Source organism: Rhamphochromis longiceps, linkage group LG6, assembly GCF_057381845.1.
Source record: "Rhamphochromis longiceps isolate RC_006_pf linkage group LG6, R_longiceps_female_GT1.1, whole genome shotgun sequence".
NCBI classification, from domain to species: Eukaryota; Metazoa; Chordata; class Actinopteri; order Cichliformes; family Cichlidae; genus Rhamphochromis; species Rhamphochromis longiceps.
The window spans coordinates 8,027,374-8,038,410 of record NC_140562.1 but is presented as its reverse complement, the minus strand read 5'-3'; the positions used below and the strand labels follow the sequence as shown (position 1 = coordinate 8,038,410).

The 11,037-nt window shown below is 41.6% G+C and overlaps 1 long non-coding RNA gene across 1 annotated transcript; it reads right to left on the bottom strand.

Annotated features, from left to right (window-relative positions):
* Positions 1–3,366: 3,366 nt before the first annotated feature.
* On the bottom strand, positions 3,367–4,101 carry LOC146667441 (uncharacterized). The gene is made up of 3 exons (XR_014911951.1): positions 3,881–4,101; positions 3,678–3,795; positions 3,367–3,547 (listed from the first exon to the last, which is right to left on the bottom strand). It is a non-coding gene; the product is annotated as an uncharacterized LOC146667441 (long non-coding RNA).
* Positions 4,102–11,037: the final 6,936 nt, after the last annotated feature.

Sequence of the window (11,037 nt, the reverse complement as noted above, 5' to 3'; positions counted from 1 at the left end):
AAGGTGGAATCCGTCGATACCGCTGGCGGACCGGAGTCTCATCTAAAAGTGGGATCTCATGAGTCATTAAATTGGTACACCCTAAGTCACCATCATGTGAAGAAAAAACAGATTGGTAGTCACGCAAAAGGGCCCTTACCCTGTCCTGATCCTGTACAGTGAGGGCTGAGAGATCAATTGCATTAATTGCAGTTTTCAGAGGGTTGGATTCCACACTCTGGGTTGCCATGGTAACACGTTTTTCCTCTCCCAAATCTTCCAAGAGCCTGGTCGAGCCATCCGATTGGCTGACAATTTCAACTTGGCACAAGGTGCCAAGCTGACTGCGAGGTGGCAAAATGGCCTCAGTTAATCCCACATTGGTAACTGGGATAAATGCAGTGCCACTGACCACCTGGACCAAAGCTGGAGAAGAAAGGAGACCATGAGGCAAACCGGCATCTAATGGTTCGAAAAGCGCTGTTCCAGTGTGTGCTGAAGGGACTTTCCGACATGTAGTTGGTACAAACTTCATTGTGCCTGCGGGGATGCAAATTTTTCTCCTACCCTTAACTCTCACTGGGCCACTAACTTGTGCTTCAGGCTGTAGCTGCGCTGTATGGCAACGCTGCAAAGCCCGCTGCCAAGGATCCTCCTGCACTAAAGGAAGGTCAAAAAGAGCAGAGCCATGTTCCAAAAACAGCTCCCTATAACACTCACGGATCACATTCATGCCGAGTACTCCACATATTTCTGAGTTGGGGCTGGGCTCCAAAGGATCTCTAACAACTAACACACCACGTTTCGGTATTTGCCTCCCTAACACTTGGCAATCAAGCTCCAGGTAGCCAACATAGGGAATATCTAGCCCATTAGCTGCCCGTAACCGCAGCCAATGGCATGCTTTCAGTTTCTCTGGACCCCAGTTCTTAAAATGTTTGGCAAAAAAACTCTCCGTGATGGTAGTGACCATGGATCCAGTGTCTAATAAACAGGAGACATCTACCCCTCCCATATTAATGGTAACCTTTGGACAGGAGCCTACCAACTTGGGTGGGGGACCAGACATTTGAGCATTACAACTGTTGGAGCCAGTTATGTCCCCATCTGATATGTGGCTCAGCATAACAGAGGGTGCTAGTTTTCCGCCTGCATGGAAAGCGTACCCTGCCCAGATGAGCTCCTGCTAGGGGCTGTAGATTCAAAGGCTACTACCCTCTCATTATCACAGTCTTTAGCAAAATGGCCAGGCTTCTGACACCGTCTGCAAATAACCTGCCTTCCTCTCTGCGTGAACCTAGACTTACTTGATGTATGGGCAACTCTCAACTCATGTGTAAGCTGATCAATCTGGGCCTGCTGCCGTTTTAACATTTCCTTAACCTCTGCTAATTCTGACCCAATAGTATCCCTTGGCCCCTTTGTTTGTCCTGTATGCTGAATGCTGTAGACTGCTGGGACAGAATAAGTCCTGAACCGGCCGGGTTCTACTCCTACTCTGCCTTCCCGCTCCCACCTGAGGCCTTCATCTCTTAAAGTATGGAGGTCATAATCTGGATGTTCGCGAACAATCCTTTTAAGCTCGCGGCTCAAATTTCCATCCCGGACACCCTCTACAAACTGATCAGAAAGCAGTCTAGCAGCCTCAGGAATTCGCCTCTCTGGACAACTTTGGATCATTTTGTCCATGAGAGAAAACAATGCATGTGAGAATTCCCTCAGTGACTCTCCTTCTTGCTGCCTTCTTGCATAAAAAGCTTCCTTAACAGCAATAAAGGACATGGGGCAACCATACTGGCTAAGGAGAATACCAAAAATGCGGTCTGGATCTTCTCTTACTTGCTGGGACCTATATTTTATTTCCTCACGAGCATCACCAGTCAAATGATCATAGATATAATGGGCTCTATCAACAGGGGCAAGTCTACGAGTGCGCATCACAGATTTTATTTCCTCCACCCAACTTTGGACACTAATTTCCCCAGTTCCACTAAACAGGGGGCACGACCTCTCTCTAGGGATATAAACCAGCCTCTCTTGGAGAGAGCCCTCCATAGGGGTAGAGTCATGAGGTCTACAGGGGCTAGAAATGCCTGATTGGGACTCCATAATAAAAAATAAAAACCCTCAACAGTAAGTGCCTACTGTGTTTAAATGCAGATTACACTTTGTTACCACCAGGATTTACCAGCTGCTGCTTTGCCTAAAAAAATAAATACAAATATAAAACAGTTTAAAACACACACCCATAAAAATAAAAATTTTACACAAACCAACTGACTAATCGCTGTGCACACCTAGAGGCTCATTCTGTCGACAACGCCAGTTTGTGACCCGTGGTAGGTACCTATTTAAAATAGGACAGAGCCGTAGGCGCACAGTCAGTTTAAAAGAGTTTAATTTTTTAATACAAAATAAAAGAAACAGTGTAACAGCGGCACCTCAAACCAATTAAAAACGTTACCTTATTAGAGACGATAAAACTGTGCGATTGCCCGTGAGACGGGACAAGCGCTGCGGGGAACCGTTTAAAAACAAATCGACATAGCACACAGGTTAAACATGGACGGCAACTCACACATGACCCCAAATGGGTAAAACACTATAGAAAAAAAGTCAAATATTCAGTGCCGTCTTCACTCGGGCCCACCGCTGTGCATGCAAAAGCGGGGAGACAAAAAAAAGGATTTGTTTTCCCTGCAGCGCCTTCACCGTCTGCGACAATATATATATATATAAATAAAGGGGTTAAAATACTAAAAAGATCAATATCTGTGGTGCCTACTGATACAGAAAAAGTAAAACCAAAAACCAAAACCATCGACAGCCGCAGCAGTCAGTCTGTCGGCTTACACCAGTTTAAAACAAATTAAAACACACTGATGTGTCGGGTCCTTTGCCCGCAGCCAGAAATCCACCTGGCAAAGCAGCAGCTCGGTACTCTGTCCACAAGTTCGTGTCACACCCTAATAAATGTGGGTCAGTGGCGATGAAGTCCACTATACCGTTCTCACGGGAGCAATGTTTCCCACCGTTCTAACAGAAGTTTAGGGGAAGGACGTGTATCAGACTTTCATAGTTAAGAAACACCAACTTGCCCAACTCGGACCAAGCACTCGCAGCTTCAGATTTGCAAAGGAATACCCAATTGCCCACACCTGCGCTTATGAAAGGAGCGAAGACCAGCTCCGCCCACCAGGGGCGGTCCCAAATCTCCAGGTCTCACCTGTCACATATATTTATACTGGCAGTATGGAAAATGATCATTTGGAAATGCTTAAAATGGAAATGATAATTTACTGTGAGGTGTGGTTGGGGTGTGGACAGTGGTGGTGCTTTTGTAACGTTGAGGTATGGACAGCTACACACTGAGGCGTCAGTCCTGCCCACATTTTATTCTGTAAAAACTAAATTTTCACTGCTTTTATGACCTTTTTAGTGGGGAGAACATAGCTAGGATTTAATGATTTAACAAATCTTTTGAATCCTTTGTCCTCCACAATGCTAAATGGCTGGGAGTCCTCAATCACCATGCTAACCAGGTCTTCATCTATTTGAGATTGCTCTGCTGAGGAAAGACAATAAAGACAAAGCACAAATATAAATATCACACACGTAACTTATAACAGCTGTATAATATTGTTATATCATTTAGTAACATTACTGCATGCTGTATTATCATGGCATTTGATGCTCACCTGGTCTTGCTCCACAATCGCTGTTCCCCCTATTCTCATGCAAAGCTCTGTAGTGCCTAAGCATGGATGAGGTGTTGTTGTTATATCCCAGCTGCCTGGCACATAGCAAACACTCCACCTTGTACAAAAGTAAAGCCGCTTAACATAAATTGTATTGCACCATCAGTATTATGAAAATACATCTTCTGTAGAAATTTACATACCTTGTTGGGAGATATAAGATCAAAATGTTCCCACACAGGGGAGGACATCCTCCTCTTCTTAGCTGGCTCCATTCTCTCCTGACTTTCTCTCCTCACTCTCATAAACCTCCAAACTGTCTCCAAACTCTCACTAACCGCAACTCTCCATCAAACACCCACATTTTGACTGAAGTCTGAGGGGTTTATCTCTGTCATAGCTCGCGGCAAATGCGAACCACTTCATGAACCAGTCACGTGGTACAGCCGGGCAGCGAGGCTTCGGACGTCATCATTTTCAGCTCCTCCCACAAATGAAGCAAGCCTTCCGCGCATCGCGGAAACGCCCCCTCCATTACTCGACACAAGCTTCGAAGCCTCGATACAGAACGTCACATCACTACTTATTTGCACCACTTTTCCTATATTTCACACACACATTTGAATTAGTTTTCCTTACTGGTAAACCTTAATCACAATCTCAATCACCCTTCTTCTCTTCTGACAGACAACCACCAGGATCTGAAATAAGGCTACCAACTGATTTTAAAGTTCCCAATAAATCGTCAATAAATAATTAAACTTCTTGTGTGCAAATCCATGCTTAAAGTGCAATGCTAAATAAAGTACTTGATGAAGTGCTTTTAATAAAGTGAAAGGTGTGCTCTAAAGTGCTATACAGATAATATAATATCAATAGATTAGATTAGATAGAACTTTATTAATCCCTCGGGTGGGTTCCTCTGGGAAATTCGATTTCCAAAAAAGCACAGCACTGACAGAAGTTACAGAGTTATACACACACACATATATATAAATACAGAGACAATATAAATAAAATATACGAAGGGGATAAATAGAATAAATAGGAATAAAAATACAAGTGAATTGCACATTTCAAGTATTGAGTCTATTGCACCGTTGACTATTTACAAAAGTATTGCACAAAAGGTATTGCACAGTGAGGTGAAGAGGCACTACAGCTTAGTTGTTCCCCCCTCCTTTGTCCTCCTGTTTCCCCTCCCCCTCCCCTCCAGAGAGGAGTTAAACAGTCTGATGGCGTGTGGGACAAAGGAGTTTTTAAGTCTGTTAGTTCTTGTCTTTGGGAGAAGCAACCTGTCACTGAACAGACTCCTCTGGTTGTTTATGGCTGTGTGCAGAGGATGCCTGGCATTGTCCATAATGTCCAGCAGTTTCTTTAGTGTCCTTTTCTCTGCCACTGTCACCAGAGTGTCCAGCTTCATGCCGACCACAGAGCTAGCCCTCCTGATCAGTTTCTCCAGCCTGGATGAGTCCTTCAAATATCAAATAAATGTAGTATGGGTGTCCTCTTCTTTACACATCACGTGTAACTTTGTATATCATGTGTAAATTATTTTTTTTTTCATAGTTAGATGCCTGGCTGACAACTGTATAAAGCAAAAAACTACACACAATATTCGAAGCACATAGTGCACACTGTGGGAATTTACGACTGTAAATATTGGTATGATCCGAGCTCAGACACTAAGCGGGGCGGGGCAGCTGCTGCCTGCGAGTGAGCTGTTGGAGAAACGCAGCCAGGCAGAACTGAAGTTCGACCAGGTACCAAAGCAAATCATTCGTACTGTACAAATAATGTAAATATGATGGTTTATCACGAAAGCTTGATATCAAACTGATCACTTGACCCATATTACGTTACTTGGTCTTCAAGTGAATCAACAAATGGCGAAATGAAAAGCCGAACAACAACAATGCTGTTTCTTTAGAGAGTCTTAGCTTACATGTGTGTTTATTTCATATTTTCAGTTGTTTCCCTCCACGGCTAAATAAATCAGTTTCAGTAATGCACTGATATACAAGAATGGACATGAGGAGCTTCTTTCAAAGAAAAAACTCTGGTAGATGTTATTTTATATATTATGCTTTGTATGTTGTTCAGTATATTTCTATGCAAAACAAGAGGAACTTCAATACACAGCAGTTTATTCACAGTTGAGACCAGATATTTACACTTTATGGAAAACACAAGAACATTTTTTTACTGTACAACATCAATTTAGAGTAAACTTGTTTTGTTTTGGTTAAATAAATATTGAAATATCTTTTGAATTAGTTAAATGTCAGAATAAAGAGAGACAGAGCTGTCTATTTTTTATCACTTTCATCAAATTTAGGAGTACATATACATTAAGTTTATTGTTAATTAATAAGAAACTCCAGAGATTCCATTCTGAGCTGAAGACATGGTAAATGGCCTGCATTTGTATAGCGCTTTTCTAGTCCCTAAGGACCCCAAAGCGCTTCACACTACATTCAGTCATTCACCCATTCACACACACATTCACACACTGGCGATGGCAGCTACATTGTAGCCACAGCTGCCCTGGGGCGCACTGACAGAGGCGAGGCTGCCGGACACAGGCGCCACCGGGCCCTCTGACCACCACCAAGAAGCTTCTGATTGGTTAGTAGAGTCCATGTGAGTAAATTGGTGGCACACCTGTGGATGCATATAAGGCAAAGCACAGAGCCTGTTTCTTTGAAATGGGAAAATCAAGAGATGTCAACCAAAACACCAGGAAAAGAACTGTGGAGCTCCATAAGTGTGGCTCAGTTTGAATACAATTTGGTGCCATTTGCAATTAAGAAATATAGACAATTTCTCTCTTTACTCTTAAAGTTAACAAATATGTTTTTTTATATATTTATCAATCTAAAAAAATAAACATTTACTCTGATTTGATGTTACAATTAAAAAAGTGTTTTTATCTGAAGAGTTTGTAAATATCTGGTTTCAACTGTATATTTGATAATTGTCAGCACAAAGAGGGAGAGAGAGGAAGAGAGAGGGAGAGAGAGGAAGAGAGAGGGAGAGAGAGGGAGAGAGGAAGAGAGAGGGAGAGAGAGAATGAGGACAGAACAGAGGTGGAACAAGAGCAGGTGAGACACACATGTTAGTCACATGGTTGTTTACCAAAGTATCACTGTATCATAGGTCCTCATGTATCTCGTACCTAGTGTTTCTTTTTAGGTTTGTTATTTTTCAAATTCTACATTTATTAAGTTATGCAGGCTTGTTCGCACAACAAGGCTAAATAATTATATAAACTTTTCTCAATCTAAATAGTGGACTTTGGTAGAATTTAAAAAAATAAGTGTAGTGCAGGTCTATGATTATTTTTAGTGCTACTATCATCTAGTTCTGATTCTGGTTCTGTCTTGGTTAAGTCCTCAGTAGTCCTGATTTTGAAATGTTGTAGTCCTGTTTTAATTCCGGATCAGTTCTGGGTCTGGTTGAATTGGGGTTTAGTCCTCGTGTCTTGATACAGCCCTGATTTTGTTTTGCCTCGCTGCTTAATTAAAAACCTAGCTTAAGGTGACCTGCATATGTGATATATTTTTTTCCTATATGAAGTCTTTTTTTTTAACAAAACTCAAAACAGAGCCTATTAATCTTTCAGTCATTTCTACCCCCCCCCCCCCAAAAAAAAAAAAAAAAAAATCCCACATGCATACTACCCTTTAGGGCTAAGCCCCGGGTGTTTCAAATGTCTGGCTCCACCTCTGGTGGAAAGTTTTAAATAATATAATGGGTAGAGAGCTCGCTCTGGTGGTGTCACACATCAACATGGATGGAATGTTTATAAGTAAAGCTAAGGATAAGGATATAGAAAATAATTTTGAGAATTACAACAGCAATAAAGTAACAAATTTAAAATCTAATAAGAGCAGAAGCAATCCCACCCCATCACACTGTCCTATACAGGATGTTATCATGAATAATAAGGAATGGCAAGTTTGAGGCAGTGAATGTTGTGACAGTGGAGCGTTTATTAATATCACTTCCTGATGATGCATCCTCAGGTTCTGATAATATAGAAGGTAAACTTCTCTAAGTTGCAGCCAAGTTTCTATCCCTTCCTATGTCACATAGATGTTTGGCATGCAACTTATTTCCACTGCAGTGGAAAGAATTTAAAATAATTCCTACTCCAAAAAATAAGAATGTTGTTTTTAATGGTGTCAATAGGCTACTCAGGATCAGAATCAGAAATACTTTATTAATCCCGAAGAAAATTATGGGTTACAGCAGGCAGCGTGCTGGTTGGCGCATGCGCACTCACAAAAGAACCCTCCAACCAACACACTTTGCACAAACATCACATTGGGGAGACAGGTCAGTGAGTAGGCTGATACAACAAAAGCACACAACATGAGGTAAGAGGAGGAGAAAAAAGCTCCACCCAGACTGATGGGAGAACAGTTTGAGGACAGAAAAAACCCTTTTTTGCGCCACGGACCGGTTTATGCCCGAAAATATTTTCACGGACCGGCCTTTAAGGTGTCGCGGAAAAATACAACAAAATAAAACTAGTACCGGTACCGAAAAATAGAAGAGTTATTCATAACACACATGAAAAGACCCAGGAAAACCGAGTTAACGATAAAAACGATAACAAAATAACGCTGAAAACCGATAAAAACCCTGAAAACCGTAAATTTCACACCTGAGCCTCAACTCTCGCGGCCCGGTACCGGTCCGAGGCCCGGGGGTTGGGGACCGCTGATCTAGATGATGGGAAAGTGGTTGGGGTTCTGTTCTTGGACTTAAGTGCTGCATTTGATTTAATAAATCATGATCTTTTGATTGATAAACTAAAATGTTATGGATTTTCACCAGCTGCTTTGTGTTGGATGAAAAATTATGTATGCGATGATTCCACCATGTTTTATTCAGCCAGTGACAACTTCGAATTGACCAGCGTATTACAACAAGATTTGCTTGTTTGACTGGATAAGTAAAAACAACATGATTCTAAATGTATCTAAATCTAAATCTATGTTAATTGGAGGTAGAATACGTTTAGTCAACATTCCACAACTGAATCTTTCCATAGTCGGATCAGTATTAGAACAGGTCACCCAGATTAAACTACTCGGTGTTACCATAAATCACCACCTTTCATGGTCTCAGCACATGGACTCTGTTATTAAGAAAATGGGACAGGGCATAGCTATGGCTTGGAAATGCTCTTTCTATATCACTTCTTCAATCATGAATGATGTCATTAATGCACTAGTAGATTTCTCGTTTGGCTCTTGACGAAGGCGGTCGCACTTTTCTCCTCTCCCTCCTCCTTATCTTTCCTGCTTGGCTTCGCAATGTCCTTGTTTAGTACCGCCTACTTTTCTACTTTTGCCCTGGAAAACTCTCACGGTCTGTTCTCTAAAACCTAAAAGAGGAATTATGGATTTGATCAACTGGTCCCTGAACGCAATTGACACCCTCTTCTCAATGAGAAGCCTGGGGTGAGCCGAGTGTTCTGAAGGGACGTTCCCTGCTGGATACATGATGGACGGGTTGAAAAACTGGTGAGTCGTGTTCCTGGTGGGACTGTCGATCGAGGACATTGAAGACATCTACCTATTTGGAACCATGATAACAGGGTTCTTGCTGATCGGAGCTGGCTTGGCCCTTTCTTATCTTCTTATCGCAGATTAAAGAAAGCGGAATCAGCTGTTCAAATTCCCACAAGGCTGCCCGCTGTGATGGAAACGATGGGACGGGTCGCAACTTCTCAAAATGGGATCATTGAACGCAGCACGGTAAGATCTTGGAGAAGCTCGAGGCTGTCGTGAGCACTCAGACTATGCTCTCTGAGCAAAAATTGGATAACATCTTGGAGAAGCTCACGGTGGTTGTGAGTACTCAGACTGTGCTTGTTGAGTGCAAAATTGATAACATGTCAGAGAAGCTCACGGCTCTGAAAGACCAGTGACGGACTGTTAGACCAAGTGTGAAACTGACATGCAGTTGTTCGCACTAAAGGAAAACCACCATCATTTCAGGCAGCTACCATATCATCATAGCATGTTTTCCCTCTGAATTATGGTTTTATATTTGTTGGTTAGATTGTCCCAGTTTAGGTTTGTTCTTAGTTTCTGTATTATCACATCATGTAAATAAAGCTCATTCATTGCATCATCAGGGCCTACGATTGGGTCCTTTTCCCTTCAACCCCACACGACTGCTGCCGCAGCCGTGACAAGAATAGGGCGGCCAGAGTAATGTTAAGATGTTCATACTACACTAGTATCGATCAAATGCATAATAAACTTTTCTGGCTTCGTGTACAAGCTAAATTACACTACGGCTTACTTTTATTTATAAAGAAAGCAATACTGTTAAGCACATCACATTTGTTTCTCTGCTCAACTGCAGTATCCAGATGAAATACATAATCATGCAACACGATTTCTAACAAACTGGAATTTAGTAATTCCTCAAGTTAAAAGTAACTTTTTGAACAACTGTTATATTTAGAGCATCTTTTAAGTGGAAATAACTGCCTTATGCAAATAGAGAACTAGCTACAATTCCTTATTTTAGAAAACATTTAAAAGCCTAACTACACAGTTTTTAGTTATTGTAAATATTGTAAGAGGGCATTGTAAGTTTTGATTTGTTGATTTTTGTCTATGTGTGTGTATAACTAATACATAGTGTGTGTGTGCCATCTTGTTGCCACAACTGGCTCTTGTCACCGAAACCTTTTTTCAGTTTCATAGCTTTGTTTCTGACAGCATGTCCATCTGAAAACAGGAAAGCTGTGAGGCCTGCAGATGGTTTGCCCATGCAGATTGTGGATAAACTCTAACCCTTTGATAGCAGACTAAGGGGAGACAAGGGTTTTTCTTTTTGGCTACGTTCACACTGCAGGTCTTAATGCTCAATTCCGATTTTTTGATCAAATCCAATTTTTTTGCTTGTTCACACTACAGATAAAATATGACAGCAAACGCGCTCTAGTGTGAACCCTCAAAGCGGCCCGCATGCGCAAAAGAAGACGTCACACACAACGCGCTCTGTTTAGACCCAGACCGAACAGTATTGTTTGACTAATGGCCTTAATATAAAGACTTGTTTCGGACTTTACATTTCCCAATTTTGCTTTAAGTTATAAAGTTATTTTGTTATTTACATATGGCCTAATAATGATCCTTATTGCTGTTTTAGAGAGGAGCGGTGCTTCAAAGGATAGTTGCAGATTTCTGTCAGAATCTGCAGATTATACAGTACAAATAAAATTTTCACGTTTCTCCAACGTTGTCTTCCCAACAGTTTCACTGGATGGCCAGGAAGCCTTCACGGTGTCTTCTTGGGCGCTTATACATTTTATGTTTTATATAAAAAT